Raw genomic sequence first — 15,341 nt, forward strand, 5'->3', positions numbered from 1 at the left:
TATCTTCCTACTGTATTTTCCATTGCATGCATCTGATGAAGTGGGTTTTAGCCCACAAAAGCTTATGCCTAAATAAATTTGTTAGTCTCTAAGGTGCCACAAGGCCTCTTTTTTTTTTTTTTTTTTTCTGATACAGACTAACTCGGCTACCATTCTGAAACCTATTATGTTTAAGAAAACCTGTATGTAAGCAGGGATGTAGCACACGTTTGGAAGTTCAGGCATCTTTACAAATGCCAGAGATATTTGTTAGTAAAGGAGACTGACACACTACCCATGACTGATCGGTGCAGCATCTCTTTAAGAAGGGAATGAGGAGATCATGTAGATGCGGAGAGAAATTGAAATCTAAGGAAGAAAGTGTGGCCCATCCAGCTCTCCCATTGGATTCTCAAGGCACTGTACCTATGTGCTTTGTCATCCTTCTGACCATGCTAATATCCTGCTGATTTGCTTTATCTGTTTCCTGCCCTTACACAGTACTTGTGCCATTGGGCTTCAAGCACAGAATATATGGTTCTTCCTGATTTGTGTTAACTCTTAATTGCTGCTGTAAAATTTGTAACTTCCTAATTTTCATAGTGTTTCCTGAATTCTCTTTAATCTTCTCCCTCTGTGGAAAGAGTTCACGGCAACAAATGATAAATTTTGTATGCCCATTAAGCCCTACTTACTGAGTGGGATACAATAGATAAGGGGGTGGCCTCAGATCAGTTCATCATGACATTACTGTAACTCCTTGCTTAACATTGTAGTTACGTTCCTGAAAAATGCTACTTTAAGCAAAATGATGTTAAGCGAATCCAGTTTCCCCATAAGAATTAATGTAAATAGGGGAGATTAGGTTCCAGAGAAAATTTTTTAACCAGCCAAAAGACATTATACACACAATAGAAGTTTTAAACAAACAATACTGTACACAGCAACTATGAGTGTGAGGCTTGGTTGAGGTGGTGGAGTCAGGGGGTGGGATGTTTCCCAGGGAATGCCTTACTGCTCAATGATGAACTAGCGCTCGGCTGAGCCCTCAAGGGTTAACCCACTGCTGTTAATGTAGCCTCACACTCTACAAGGCAGCACCAATGGAGAGAGGAGACACAATAGATGCATGGCAGTGGCGGCAAATATCCCCTGCGGAAACAAGGTGATGATGAACCCACCCTCTCCCACTGGAGTGCACCACTCCCTCTACTTTCCAAAGTGTTGGGGGTGCTTGTGTGTGTGTGTGTGTGTGTGTGAGAGAGAGAGAGAGAGAGAGAGACGTATTGCCTCTTGTAAGTATGCTGACCCCACTCTTAAGTACGTTGCCTTTTTAAGCATATCAGCAAGTTGAGACAGCAGCTGCTGTCAGCAAGCTCCCTCTGTCCTGAGCCCTGTCATGTCTGGTTCTGTGGAGATGGGGTACAGGGGGAGGGGGACACCCTGACATCAGCACCCCTCTTTCTCCCCCCGCCCTGCACAGCAAGCAGGAGGCTCCTGGGACCAGCTCCAAGGCAGTGGGCAGAAGCAGCACATGGCAGTGGGGGGACGGACACCTGAACTGCCCAGCACTTGGTAGCTTGCTGGGGGGCTTCTGCACAGGGAACTTAGGGGAGCTGATTGGGGGCTGCCAGCCCACCCTGGTTCCAAGCCCCCACCAGCTCGCTCCAACGGGCTGCTCTTCCTGCAAGCAGTGAACAAAGCAGGCGGCTGCCAAACAATGTTATAAGGGAGTATTACACAACTTTAAACGAGCATGGTCTCTAATTGATCAGTGACATAATGAAAATGTTAACTGGGACGATGTTAAGTGAGGAGTTACTGTACTGTGCTGCCCAACTGGCTATAGTGGCAAAGATTCACGTGGTTGTTAGAGGGCAGGACTCCTAACTACATTGGAAAACTGCATGCAATTTGTCACCAAAGACTCATTCTTGTTCTCAGCAAACATGGAAGAAAGGTAAGCAGCAGGATACGGACCCTGGACTTCAGGAAAGCAGACTTCGACTCCCCCAGGGAACGGATGGCCAGGATCCCCTGGGGGACTAACTTGAAGGGGAAAGGAGTCCAGGAGAGCTGGCTGTATTTCAAGGAATCCCTGTTGAGGTTACAGGGACAAACCATCCCAATGAGTCGAAAGAATAGTAAATATGGCAGGCGACCAGCTTGGCTTAACAGTGAAATCCTAGTGGATCTTAAACATAAAAAAGAAGCTTACAAGAAGTGGAAGGTTGGACATATGACCAGGGAAGAGTATAAAAATATTGCTCAGGCATGTAGGAATGAAATCAGGAGGGCCAAATCGCACCTGGAGCTGCAGCTAGCGAGAGATGTCAAGAGTAACAAGAAGGGTTTTTTCAGGTATGTTGGCAACAAGAAGAAAGCCAAGGAAAGTGTGGGCCCCTTACTGAATGAGGGAGGCAACCTAGTGACAGAGGATGTGGAAAAAGCTAATGTACTCAATGCTTTTTTTGCCTCTGTTTTCACTAACAAGGTCAGCTCCCAGACTGCTGCACTGGGCATCACAAAATGGGGAAGAGATGGCCAGCCCTCTGTGGAGATAGAGGTGGTTAGGGACTATTTAGAAAAGCTGGACGTGCACAAGTCCATGGGGCCGGACGAGTTGCATCCGAGAGTGCTGAAGGAATTGGCGGCTGTGATTGCAGAGCCATTGGCCATTATCTTTGAAAACTCGTGGCGAACGGGGGAAGTCCCGGATGACTGGAAAAAGGCTAATGTAGTGCCAATCTTTAAAAAAGGGAAGAAGGAGGATCCTGGGAACTACAGGCCTGTCAGCCTCACCTCAGTCCCTGGAAAAATCATGGAGCAGGTCCTCAAAGAATCAATCCTGAAGCACTTGCATGAGAGGAAAGTGATCAGGAACAGCCAGCATGGATTCACCAAGGGAAGGTCATGCCTGACTAATCTAATCGCCTTTTATGATGAGATTACTGGTTCTGTGGATGAAGGGAAAGCAGTGGATGTATTGTTTCTTGACTTTAGCAAAGCTTTTGACACGGTCTCCCACAGTATTCTTGTCAGCAAGTTAAGGAAGTATGGGCTGGATGAATGCACTATAAGGTGGGTAGAAAGCTGGCTAGATTGTCGGGCTCAACGGGTAGTGATCAATGGCTCCATGTCTAGTTGGCAGCCGGTGTCAAGTGGAGTGCCCCAGGGGTCGGTCCTGGGGCCGGTTTTGTTCAATATCTTCATAAATGATCTGGAGGATGGTGTGGATTGCACTCTCAGCAAATTTGCGGATGATACTAAACTGGGAGGAGTGGTAGATACGCTGGAGGGGAGGGATAGGATACAGAAGGACCTAGACAAATTGGAGGATTGGGCCAAAAGAAATCTGATGAGGTTCAATAAGGATAAGTGCAGGGTCCTGCACTTAGGATGGAAGAATCCAATGCACTGCTACAGACTAGGGACCGAATGGCTAGGCAGCAGTTCTGCGGAAAAGGACCTAGGGGTGACAGTGGACGAGAAGTTGGATATGAGTCAGCAGTGTGCCCTTGTTGCCAAGAAGGCCAATGGCATTTTGGGATGTATAAGTAGGGGCATAGCGAGCAGATCGAGGGACGTGATCGTTCCCCTCTATTCAACATTGGTGAGGCCTCATCTGGAGTACTGTGTCCAGTTTTGGGCCCCACACTTCAAGAAGGATGTGGATAAATTGGAGAGAGTCCAGCGAAGGGCAACAAAAATGATTAGGGGTCTAGAACACATGACTTATGAGGAAATGCTGAGGGAGCTGGGATTGTTTAGCCTGCAGAAGAGAAGAATGAGGGGGGATTTGATAGCTGCTTTCAACTACCTGAAAGGGGGTTCCAAAGAGGATGGCTCTAGGCTGTTCTCAATGGTAGCAGATGACAGAACGAGGAGTAATGGTCTCAAGTTGCAGTGGGGGAGGTTTAGATTGGATATTAGGAAAAACTTTTTCACTAAGAGGGTGGTGAAACACTGGAATGCGTTACCTAGGGAGGTGGTAGAATCTCCTTCCTTAGAGGTTTTTAAGATCAGGCTTGACAAAGCCCTGGCTGGGATGATTTAACTGGGAATTGGTCCTGCTTCGAGCAGGGGGTTGGACTAGATGACCTTCAGGGGTCCCTTCCAACCCTGATATTCTATGATTCTATGATTCTAAGAAGGGATTGATCATCATGGATTGAGGGGATTAAAGGGCTTGATCATCAGTCTTAGTTCCCTCCCTCCTTTAAAGTGCTCCCATGTTGGATTCTAGTAGTTGTTTCCTTCAATTCCAAAGATTCATTTAGTTTCTAGAGGTTTCTCTCTTGCGGACATGAAAGCTGAGTTTAATGCCTGAGCATTCCTTCTCTTCCATTAGTCCAGACAGGGCAGAATATCAGAATCAGCCCCTCCCCCTGTTCCATCATTACTTTACTTTGTAACATTTTGGGCGTTTGACTCACTGTTGTAGCAGTCTGACTCAGTGAAGTCAATCTTCTGAGTGACACTAAAAAGAGCAATCAAATTCAGTAGATTTGTGCCCCAACGTGTGCTGAAAAAGAATAAATGGAAATGACTAAAAGGCCCTACCACATGACACTTGCAATCTAGAGAGAGGATCATGGAGAAGTACACTACTTCTCTGAGCCTATTTGACTTAGTGATACGAAGGAGAAATTATACATATGATATAATATATAATGTTAATAAGCTAGGATTGATCAGAGACCATATTTACCTTTCTTTAATGTGTGTAACACAATGGGACCCCCAATAGTAAAAATAATGCAGTGTCTTTATGAACTGCACATAGAGGCCAGGTTGCATTGTGCATTAACTGTGGTCTCCACTGTTAAAAATCAAAGCAGCCTGAGTTAGGAATCCAAGCCATTGTAAAATCACAGAACTCCTAACTAGGGCAAACTCTCACTGAAGTGAGTCGGGGTTTCTATGGGAGAAGGCCAAGTTCAGGATAGTGACCATACACACAGGAGATAGGAAAAGACCCATCAGGTCACTTGACATATCTTGTGGGATGTAAGTGCGGGACAGCTTCTGCAGAAACATTTTCAAGTACTCTGTTTAGTCCTTTTTTATTTATTTAATTTTTAAATCCATGTCAACTTGAAATTTTTTATAACTGTTTCAGAAGTTTGAATGGGTTTACAAATCACTGCGATACAAACATCAGCAAGAAAGCATTAATCATTACAAAAATGAGCTCATTCCAGAGAAGAAATTAATTCTTCATTTCTTTGAGTGTGACCACTTCCACTCGGAAGCCCCAGGAGGATTACCAAAGGATCATTTGGTAAGAGATATGCAACACTTTGTCATGTGTAGTTACAAACTGCACCCAAGTACTCTCTGACTGAACATCTGCACGACATATGCATAAAATCTCTGCTTTCACCACAATTTCTCCTACATTTACTGCCATTCAATCGCTCTATATATTTTAACCAGACCGGTGCTAAGTGAAACAAAAAAAGAAATTTTCTTTTATCATAGTACAAACTGATGTTGTTGGTCTTCTTTTCCAGATCAAGTCCTCTGGGGTAATTTGTCTATCCAAATCCTTTTCCCACCATGTCATATATGGACATTTTCCTTGTTAGGAAAGTTGCCTACAAAGACTGATGTGTTATTTTTGGTTTCCTAACTGACCAGAAGTCATTGCGTTTACTAAAATTAGCTTTCTGTATAAAATAACTTTATAGAAAAGTTGAGAGATGTTTAACTTGAAGGTACTGGTACCATGGGAGAGTTAACCAGTTAAAGCTGGTTTTGATTGCTAAATACATTAGAAAGGTTTCTTTGATGAACAGCTGGCTGACTGTATGTATTCCAGGGCTCTCCCAATTCTTAAATCTCTCTGGTTTGTAATTTGAGTTAAAATCTGAATGATTTGCAATGGGGACAAGAATTTATCCGATCCTTAGCTCTATTCCAAACCCATAGAGAACCCTTTATATACATTTCTGGAGGGTGTGATTTTTTTAAATTAATCCATGGTAATGTAGCAATATTTACACTGCCACAATTTTCTTATTGAATAAAACTCAGTGTTGGCTGAGTTAGTGCACCCCCAAGCCACTAACTGCTTTGAGCTGGCTGGCTTGACAAGACTGTATAATATTTGGAAGAGCTAGTCCACCCTGTTTAATGCATCTGTACAAAGTATCCAAACTCAGCGTTAGTGTGACAGATAGGGCAACATCCTGAGCAAACCTTACTGAATTCAGTTTATGTATCTTTGTGGGCCAGAGATTGCATGTAATTACAGAGAGAGGGGGACAACAGCCCTCCAGGAACTTAGAACAGTGGGAGTGATTTAGGCAAATTCACTCCGGTTGTAAGACCTCCAGAGAGCTACCCCACCTGGAGAGAGGCTCGCATGTACTGGTGGAAACTGGATTCTTGAGGGACCAACTGACAAAGAAAGGACTTTTGGTTAAATAGCCTGTGTTAACACTGACCCAGGGCCTTCTTGTCTGTTTTTTTTAATCAAAAAGATCTTCTGTCCAAGGGGTCCCCCTGGGAAGGGCTGGAAGGACTTGGCCCAGTCTGTGCTCTTGTTCTCAGGAAAAGGGGTTCTGAACGTGCAACCCCAGGAAAACCTCTTGGTAGGGTTTGAAGGACTGTTCACTGGCCAGAGTCCTTGTTAGAGTAATCACATCAGCCACACTATCAGAGGCTCGTTCACCTGCACATCTACCAATGTGATATATGCCATCATGTGCCAGCAATGCCCCTCTGCCATATACATTGGTTAAACTGGACAGCTTCTATGTAAAAGAATAAATGGACACAAATCAGACGTCAAGAATTATAACATTCAAAAACCAGTCGGAGAACACTTCAATCTCTTTGGTCACTCGATTACAGACCTAAAAGTGGCAATTCTTCAACAAAAAAACTTCAAAGACAGACTCCAATGAGAGACTGCTGAATTGGAATTAATTTGCAAACTAGATACAATTAACTTAGGCTTGAATAAGACTGGGAGTGGACGGGTCATTACACAAAGTAAAACTATTTCCCCATGTTTATTCCCCACCCCCCACTGTTCCTCAGACGTTCTTGTCAACTGCTGGAAATGGCCCACCTTGATTATCACTACAAAAGGTCCCCCCCACCCCCCTGCTGGTAATAGCTCATCTTAAGTGATCACTCTCATTACAGTGTGTATGGTAACACCCATTGTTTCATGTTCTCTATGTATATAAATCTCCCCACTGTATTTTCCAATGAAGTGAGCTGTAGTTCACAAAAGCTTATGCTCAAATAAATTGGTTAGTCTCTAAGGTGCCACAAGTCCTCCTCTTTTTTTGTGGATACAAACTAACACGGCTGCTACTCTGAAATCTAGCAGGTATGTAGATTCTTTTATTGTTTTTAATATGTATTCTTTGTAGTGGTTTTACCTGAAGAATAAATGTACTTGCTTAGAAAGAGCTGTGTGGTAACTAACTGTGTCAATTACTGTTTATCATCTCTGAGGAGAAATGTAAAGCAAGCCTCTTTAGGCACTCTAATTTTGCTAGGGAATTCACAGTATAGGTAGGGAACTGTGCAGGCTGGAAATATCTGCTCAGGAGGGAGAGAGATATATGTCTCCACCCAAGAGAGGCAACGGCTGGGGAGCCAGAAGCTTAGGAGTAGGTGCTCCTTACTGGACCATAGAGGGGGAACACGTGCAGATGCCATGAACCATGACACTTGGTCTTTTCTTATTCCACATAAATTCTAACAACATTCTCTATACTCCTGCTAGAGTTCTATCTCAGATGACTATAGGAAGATTTTGAAACAAGGAAGATACCCTTGGCAAGGTATTCATTTTGTCTGTGGATATTTTTATTTTCTTCATAGCCAAGAAATTGCATACTTCTCCCACCAATCAAAAAAAATTTTTTTATTTGCTGAAATAGAGGTTTGACATCCAAATCATAGAGCCCAAGCTTGAGATTTTAATTCCCAGGTATCTTACAGAACCTGTTGTCCATTTGTACCCAAATGTTTTCTGGAGGGATGATTCTTCCAAGTGTGGCAAACTCATACCTAGTATTTAAGATTTGGCATAATTTACTTGAAAGACAGATGCTCTCCTGAAGTCATGGATTTCTTTGATACTAATTTTAGAGAAATGCTCAGGTCAGATAAAAAAATCATATAATTGCCAAACAAAGCTATTTTCTTATGTGTTCCTGCAAGCTTTGTTCCTGTGACAGAATAATTAATCCTTATCCTCTGCAAAACACTCCATGGTCAATGCAAAAAGCAAAGGCAACAATGACATCTCTCCTGTGCAATTCAGAAGGGGGAGATTTAACTTCACTGGCTTCTGAACCTATTGAAGAGGTGGGCAGGCTCAAGCCCACCTGCAGCTGAAGGCTCCTCCTGCAGCCTAAGGGGAGGAGGTACTGGACCCGGGATTCAAACAATTACAGGGGACATGGGCATTTGCAGCTGCTGTTAGGCTGTGTGATATGGGTACTCCCCACACAAGCCCAATCAGCCCATGAAGCTGCAAATGGGGAAGATGTAATCTGTGTGGAGGGCACTTATGAGGAGGAAGTTCACCTGTGAGAAACAGGCAGTGCTTCTATAAAGGCAGGAGGGAGAAAGCCGTCAGTCCCCCTCCCTGAGGCGAGAAAGAAACCCTTGAGAAAAGAGATAGGAACCTAAGAGAGAAAGTTTACCTAGTAGGCCTAAGAGAGAGCGGTCTGACTAGGAAAGCTGGAGAATGAAAAGCTTGGCGAAGCATGGTAGGAAGTAGTCCAGACCTTAGAGGTAGCTGCAGACAGCAACTGCTCGGTATAACGCCATGGACTGGAACCCTGAATAGAGGGTAGGCCTGGGTTCCCCTACCAACCACTGCAGAATAGTACTGCTAAGGGCAGCGAACGGGAAAACTGCCTGAGTCGCTGTGGGAGTGACCTAATCAGGTCAGTGGGTGTGAGGACTACCTGACCATGCTTGTGCAGAGAGACTTGGAAAGATTCCCCTGAAAGTCACAAAGCAGCCATACTGCAACTCCATGAGCAGGAGGAGACCTGCAATGGTGGAAGAGAAGAAAGGGGGCACGGGACTGGGCAGCACCTCCTGAAGGAGGCACCAGCCAGCAATGAGTAGAGCACGCTGTGACAAGCTAGTATAAAGAGCAATCATCTCTTCAAGGAACTGGGGGCCAAATGTCCATAGGGGACATGAATTTAAACATGGAGTTCCACTCTATGCTATCAAAAGTTTTCTCGGCAGCAAGTAATAACAAAGGAAATGGATCTCTTTTTCATCTGGCACTAGGAATACAATCAATTAAAATCTTTGTTATATGATTCAGCACAGCTCAATGAGGTTAGGTCTTTTCCAGACTCACTTTAAGATAAAAAAATAAAATATCAAAAACAGCATATAAATCAGTTCTCAAACTACCGTGATTTATTGAACCATAAACAGCTATACCCTCCCCACAAATATGTGGGCTGCTTCTCTTACAATGTAAAGGAGGTACTCTTTCCATGTACAGTACATCAACCCTCACCCTTAGGGACAGATTACCAGCTGAACTTTTTGAGTTACTGGTGGGTATACAAAACAGGTAAGGGCCCCTATCCATTCCCATTCCCTCCACTCTCCTCCATCCCTAAGACCACTACCCAGCCACACACTCACCCCTTATTATCCTCTGTTTTCTCTATATTTTAAGATTCAGAACACAGCTATCACAGTTATGATCACTCCACTTAAACTTAATACGACTTTCTTTACAACATTAACATAGTGAAAAGAAAAGGAGTACTTGTGGCACCTTAGAGACTAACCAATTTATTTGAGCATAAGCTTTCGTGAGCTACGTGAGCTGTAGGTCACGAAAGCTTGTGCTCAAATAAATTGGTTAATCTCTAAGGTGCCACAAGTAATCCTTTTCTTTTTGCAAATACAGACTAACACGGCTGCTACTCTGAAAATTAACACAGCGATCAGGTATTTGTTCTTGATGACTCCCAAAAAGTCTTTTCTGGTTAATGATTAGGTTACTTCTCAGGTGTCTGTGTTCTCTTGTTCAGCTTTACTTCTGCCATTGTGAATGTGTTCTCTAGTCTTTCACCTTTTCTTTTCCTGTCTGCCTTTGCTGGAGTTATGCTGTCAGACATGTTTTTTTTTCAGCATCTTATCCTTACCTTCTACCTCTGGAGTATCCTCGCGTGTGTTTGAGATTTGGATTTCTCTCCCAAGCAACCTGAGTCTATTTCCCCCCTTGTTTAAAACTGCTGATCGTGTAATACCAATTCGAAAAGCAAATGAGTATGTAAATGGAAATCCCGGTCTACTGTGGATTTCTGCCCATCTGACTGCTGCTGAAATTTCCCCTATCTCTAGTCTTGTCTCTCTCTTTTAAAGTTAGGGCAGTAAGGTCTTGGGGAAATTGCAGATTGTGGCCTTTGAGGGTAAGCTCTGGAAACTTTCTGATATTTTTCAAAATTAAATCTTTGTTGATGATGAAACTTCACAATCAGATCTCAGGATCTGTAATGAGGCACAAGCTGATGGAATAGGATTCTATGTGCTCTGTCCACTTTCACCACCTCCAGAGAGCTCAGATTTAACAACTTGACATACCTGATTGGGTTTCCTCCTTCAGCATTTTCAGGCAGACCCTTAATTTCTAACCTTTTCTCCTTGTGTCTTCTCTATTATCTAACATAAATTACATCTTTGTGTTTCTCTACTCTAGGAGTGCCATGTGATTCTGCAGCGTGTGCACGCTCTCTCTCTCAATTGTTTCTCCTATGTCAGTTTCTAACACAGGGACTCAACCTTCAAAGTCAGTAACTTCCTTCTTTCTGCTAGACTCTTGAACATCATTTCTCAGAACTTTAAACTCAGAGATTCATCTCCTGAGGTCCACCTTGGTGTGACCATTTGGCTCTTTGGCCTTACTATTCCTGCTTGTTTTGTGAGGACATGTCCTCACTTGCAGTCAAAGAGGCCTCCCTTCTCAGTGAGGGTTTTTTATTTTTAATGTTTGGATTTGCTTTGAGGAATTCATTCTCTGGAACCCTGTGCTCCACTTTCTTGATCAGGGTTATTTGGTGTAGAAGGTTGATGGAGGCAAATTGTAATTCTCTAAGATCAGGCTTCAGACAGCCATCTTAGGCCATGTCTACACTACCCGCCAGATCGGCAGGTATTGATCCATCTATCGGGGATCGATTTATCGCGTCTAGTGTAGACGCGATAAATTGATCCCTGATCGCTCTGCCATCGACTCCGGAACTCCACCCTGGTGAGAGGCGGAAGCAGAGTCGACGGGGGAGCGGCAGCCGTCGATCCCGTGCCGCAAGGACGCGAAGTAAGTGATTCTAAGTTGATCTAAGATGTGTCGACTTCAGTTACGCTATTCTTGTAGCTGAAGTTGCATATCTTAGATCGATCCCCCCCAGTGTAGACCAGGCCTGAGTCTGGTCCTCTGCTGCTCCCGTCACCTTGTCCCATTCCTGACACAGTTCCATTTTGATATCACATCCGCACATTTAAAACAAGGTTTTAAAATCTTGCTATACATAGGGAGGAGTATGAAACACAATACCCCCAAAGTGCTGCCAAATGCACAAAGTAAACAGACTGGAAATAATAGGTCTGCAACTTCCTTCAGTTCTAGTGAGCTAGACAGAAAAGGCTGTGTCCCTTTAAATGGCTCCGCTCTCTGGCTGCAGCTCTTAGCACATGGAAACTGCAGAATACAGATGGACCAGATTTGGCAAAACCATTCCATATTTGTTAACATTCTGCAGCCACAACAGAGCTTCCAAATTGTCATAACAAGCTACTAACCCCTCTCCTTTTCTAGATAGGGCCCAAATAGTTTAACATTTGCATGCAGGACAGAGGTGGAATTATATAAAAAAAGGCAGAATCACAGCATTCTCTCTGGAAGAATACATAAATAAAACAATGACACTGAAATGCATATACTCTAGACCAGGGATCACACACAATGCATGTGGGAGGGACAGAATTTTACTAACCATCTCTCCATTTTATTGACCTACTTGTGTTCAATGCATTCAATGCTGCTCTCGGGGACCCGGGGGAAATAAATTGGACATAATGTGAGAAGGGAGCTGGTTGGCTGAAGCCAAGTGGAGTGGTTATTTTAATTATTCATAGTCCACATCCCTGAGGGATCATTAAGTGACCTACCATGTCCCTCCCAGCCCCAGTCACTATGGCTGTGCTTAAACTGCATCGCCTTTTATAGAGTCTGAATCAGCTGTCAGCTAGAAAACATCTCCAATAGGGGCAGAGAAGACAGGCATTAGACAATCAGAGAGGGGTAATTTTATTGTGGTTATTTCTGTACTTTGCCTTCTAATTCCCTGCTGGGAGCAAATGCACCATTAAACAATTTCTGCTCCTTGGGCACAGTTCGAAGGAGAAAAAAATGCTGAATAACTGCAAATAACTGAAGCTGCTAGTTTTGGAATCAGAAGCTTTGTGGTGATGTCAAAACAACATTAATGTGTAAATGTAAGATTTAGTACTGAGGTTGCAGTATTTCTTAGAGACCCCAGTCGTGGGCCAGGACCCCATTGTGCTATACAAATGGAATAAAAGACACTCCCTGCGCCAAGGAATTTATAATCTAAGCATGAGACAAGAGACAACAGATTAATACAACAGATGGGATGGGATGGGATGCTTCCTGGGAGTACCCAGAGTTCTGAGGTACCTCACTACAATTTGCCCTCAGCGTGGGGAAGCCTTGTCCGTATCTTCTGTGGGCCAGGTCCCTGACTCCTTTGGGCATGGACAACACAAGCACTCCCGTCTCAGATTATGCAGACACTGCTGTCCCTCTGCAGGTTAGCACCTGGCATACTTCAATCCTCACTCCCTCTAAGCATCCTTGTGGAGCATCCAGCCTGTTTCACTGGACACTCTCAGTATTCACAGATTTGTTGCTTTCAAAGGAACAGTACACCCTAATTTACCAGTTTCACTTAAGATCATTGCTCTGCTTATGACGCAGCACTTAGATATATTGATAGTGAAAACAAAATATAGAGATTTGAGAAGAATCAAGCAAAAGTAATGGAAAGAAATGGTTCAATGTAAAATAAAACCATAAGATGCATTTTATGCATTTTAGAACCTAGAATTAATTAACAAGATATTCTCCTAATACAGTATAGCTCACCAGCACTGTGATCACCAGGCCAGTGACTGGCTGTGATCCCTCTCTCATGAGACATAACACACTGTCAGCTTGTCTCCTCAGTGAAAGGATACTGTGTTTCTTTGCAACCCCAGATACATCAAAACAGTCCCTTTATTCATAACCCAGGCACCTCTTGCTGTGTGCGTCTTCCTGGAGATTTTGCAATCTTGATTAGTTGGTGGCTGCATCTGCAAATAGGCTTACATTGTGTGAGACACAATGCACAAAGACAAGACAAAGAGACGCATCTACATCCCTCGCCTGAACAGAACCTGAAGTGTATCACCTTTTCATTTCAAGGCTTTAAGAACATAATTTCCAGTGTAGGTACATAACTTCTTAAATATTATCCATCCATATATATTGCAATGATTCTGATAAACAGTGGGCTATATGCTCTCAATAGAGACTTTACATGCCACCCTTTGGTGAATTATTATGCACAGATATGACCCAGTGGATCCCTGTAAAACTCTATGCCCACCTGTGCCTTCTGCCCATTGACACAAAGAAGTTCTTGGATCACAGGGAGCATAAGGGAATAATAAGTCAATGCTGGTCAGCATAATATGCAGTAGCCTCAGCACACCAGTTATCTTTGTGAGTGTTTATGTGAAGCCGCTCTGATGTATGAAGGGCAGCATGGAAGAAAGCAGCAAGAAGCTTGTTTGAAAACTTTAACAAGTGTGCGTTGAAGGCTGGTACCATTGACAGGGTGGCCATCAATAGAATAGGAGAGATGCTAGGGTGGAGATAGGCCATGAAGGGCCTGGATAGTGAAGATGTGTGGCTTGTGTTTGCAGTGGAGCAGGGGAAGCCTGTGCAGGAACACAGAGAGTGGTGATATGACAAGCCAGGAAAAGAGTCTTTGCAGAATTGCCTTCAATGGATATGAGTGGGGCAAGACTGTATTTGTAAAGGCCAGAGAAAAGGTTGTACTAGTTGAGCCACAAGATGATGGGGGCCTGGACGAGAGATTGGGCCGTATGGGTGATAATGAAAGACTGTATCTCTTTCAGGAACAAATGGCATGATTCAGGTAGGGCCTGGATGAGAGGATCTAGGGGGAGGGCTGAGTGATGGTAATAGGTTATTATTTGCTATGACACTTGAGGATCCATAAATCCATCTAAAAGACTAATTCAGACCTCATTAAAATCTAAAACCATAATAATAATGTTAAAATCCAAAAATGTATAAAAATACAAACTAAGTGGTATGGTAAGAGCCCTTTATGGCACTGACAACTAGCTAGCTCAGGTCACAACCTCAAATTGGTGTTAGGTGTACCAATTCACTTGGGCTGATAGGCATTGTAATAGGATCAAGCCAATTCACTTATCTCTTAGAATAGTTCAAAGAAATGTTTGTGATATTGTCCTCACATATCGGTAACTTGTTGATTTGCATTATATATGTTCACCCTATGCTTAATTAACCCTAGATCAGAAGTTTGTGTTAGCATTAAGATGAGAATTTGCTTGCTGTGTAGATATCTTGAAAACTAATGAATATTTTCTATATTGTTTTCACTTATCTATCTATCAGAATGTAATGGCAGGTAATTGTATGTATACATGACTGTAACTGGATTACTTGTGTATCATAGGAAGTAGAATGTTAATTTCAAAGCAAGTGGTCCTTGATGTGGTGACCTGAGGTCAAAGACCCAAAATGTATTCTTCATCAAAGGAAGAGACCATGCTGTGAGTGCAAGCATTTGCCTGGCTTCTTTCTAGGGAAGATAGCTATAAAAGTGTGCCATGGGAATGATCCTTCATCTCTGAATGGCTTGAATTCTGACAGGGAGAACCCTAAGCTAGTGGTTCTCAACCAGGGGTATGTGTATCCCTGGGGATACGCAGAGGTCTTCCACGGGGTATATCAACTCATCTAGACATTTGCCTAGTTTTACAACAGGCTACATAAAAAGCACCAGCAAAGTCAGTACAAACTAAAATTTCATACTATTTCAGTGGTTCTCAAACTGTGGGTGAGTTCGTTTTAATGGGATCGCCAGGGCCATCATTAGACTTGCTGGGGCCCAGGGCAAAATGCCAAAGCCCAAGCCCTGGTGTGTGGGGCTGAAGCTGAAGCCTGAGTTTTTAAGTGAGGTAAAACTTGGGGTATGCAAGATAAATCAGATTTCTGTATCCATTTC

Source organism: Lepidochelys olivacea (assembly GCF_965140295.1).
Source record: "Lepidochelys olivacea isolate rLepOli2 genome assembly, chromosome: 7".
Classification (NCBI taxonomy): Eukaryota; Metazoa; Chordata; order Testudines; family Cheloniidae; genus Lepidochelys; species Lepidochelys olivacea.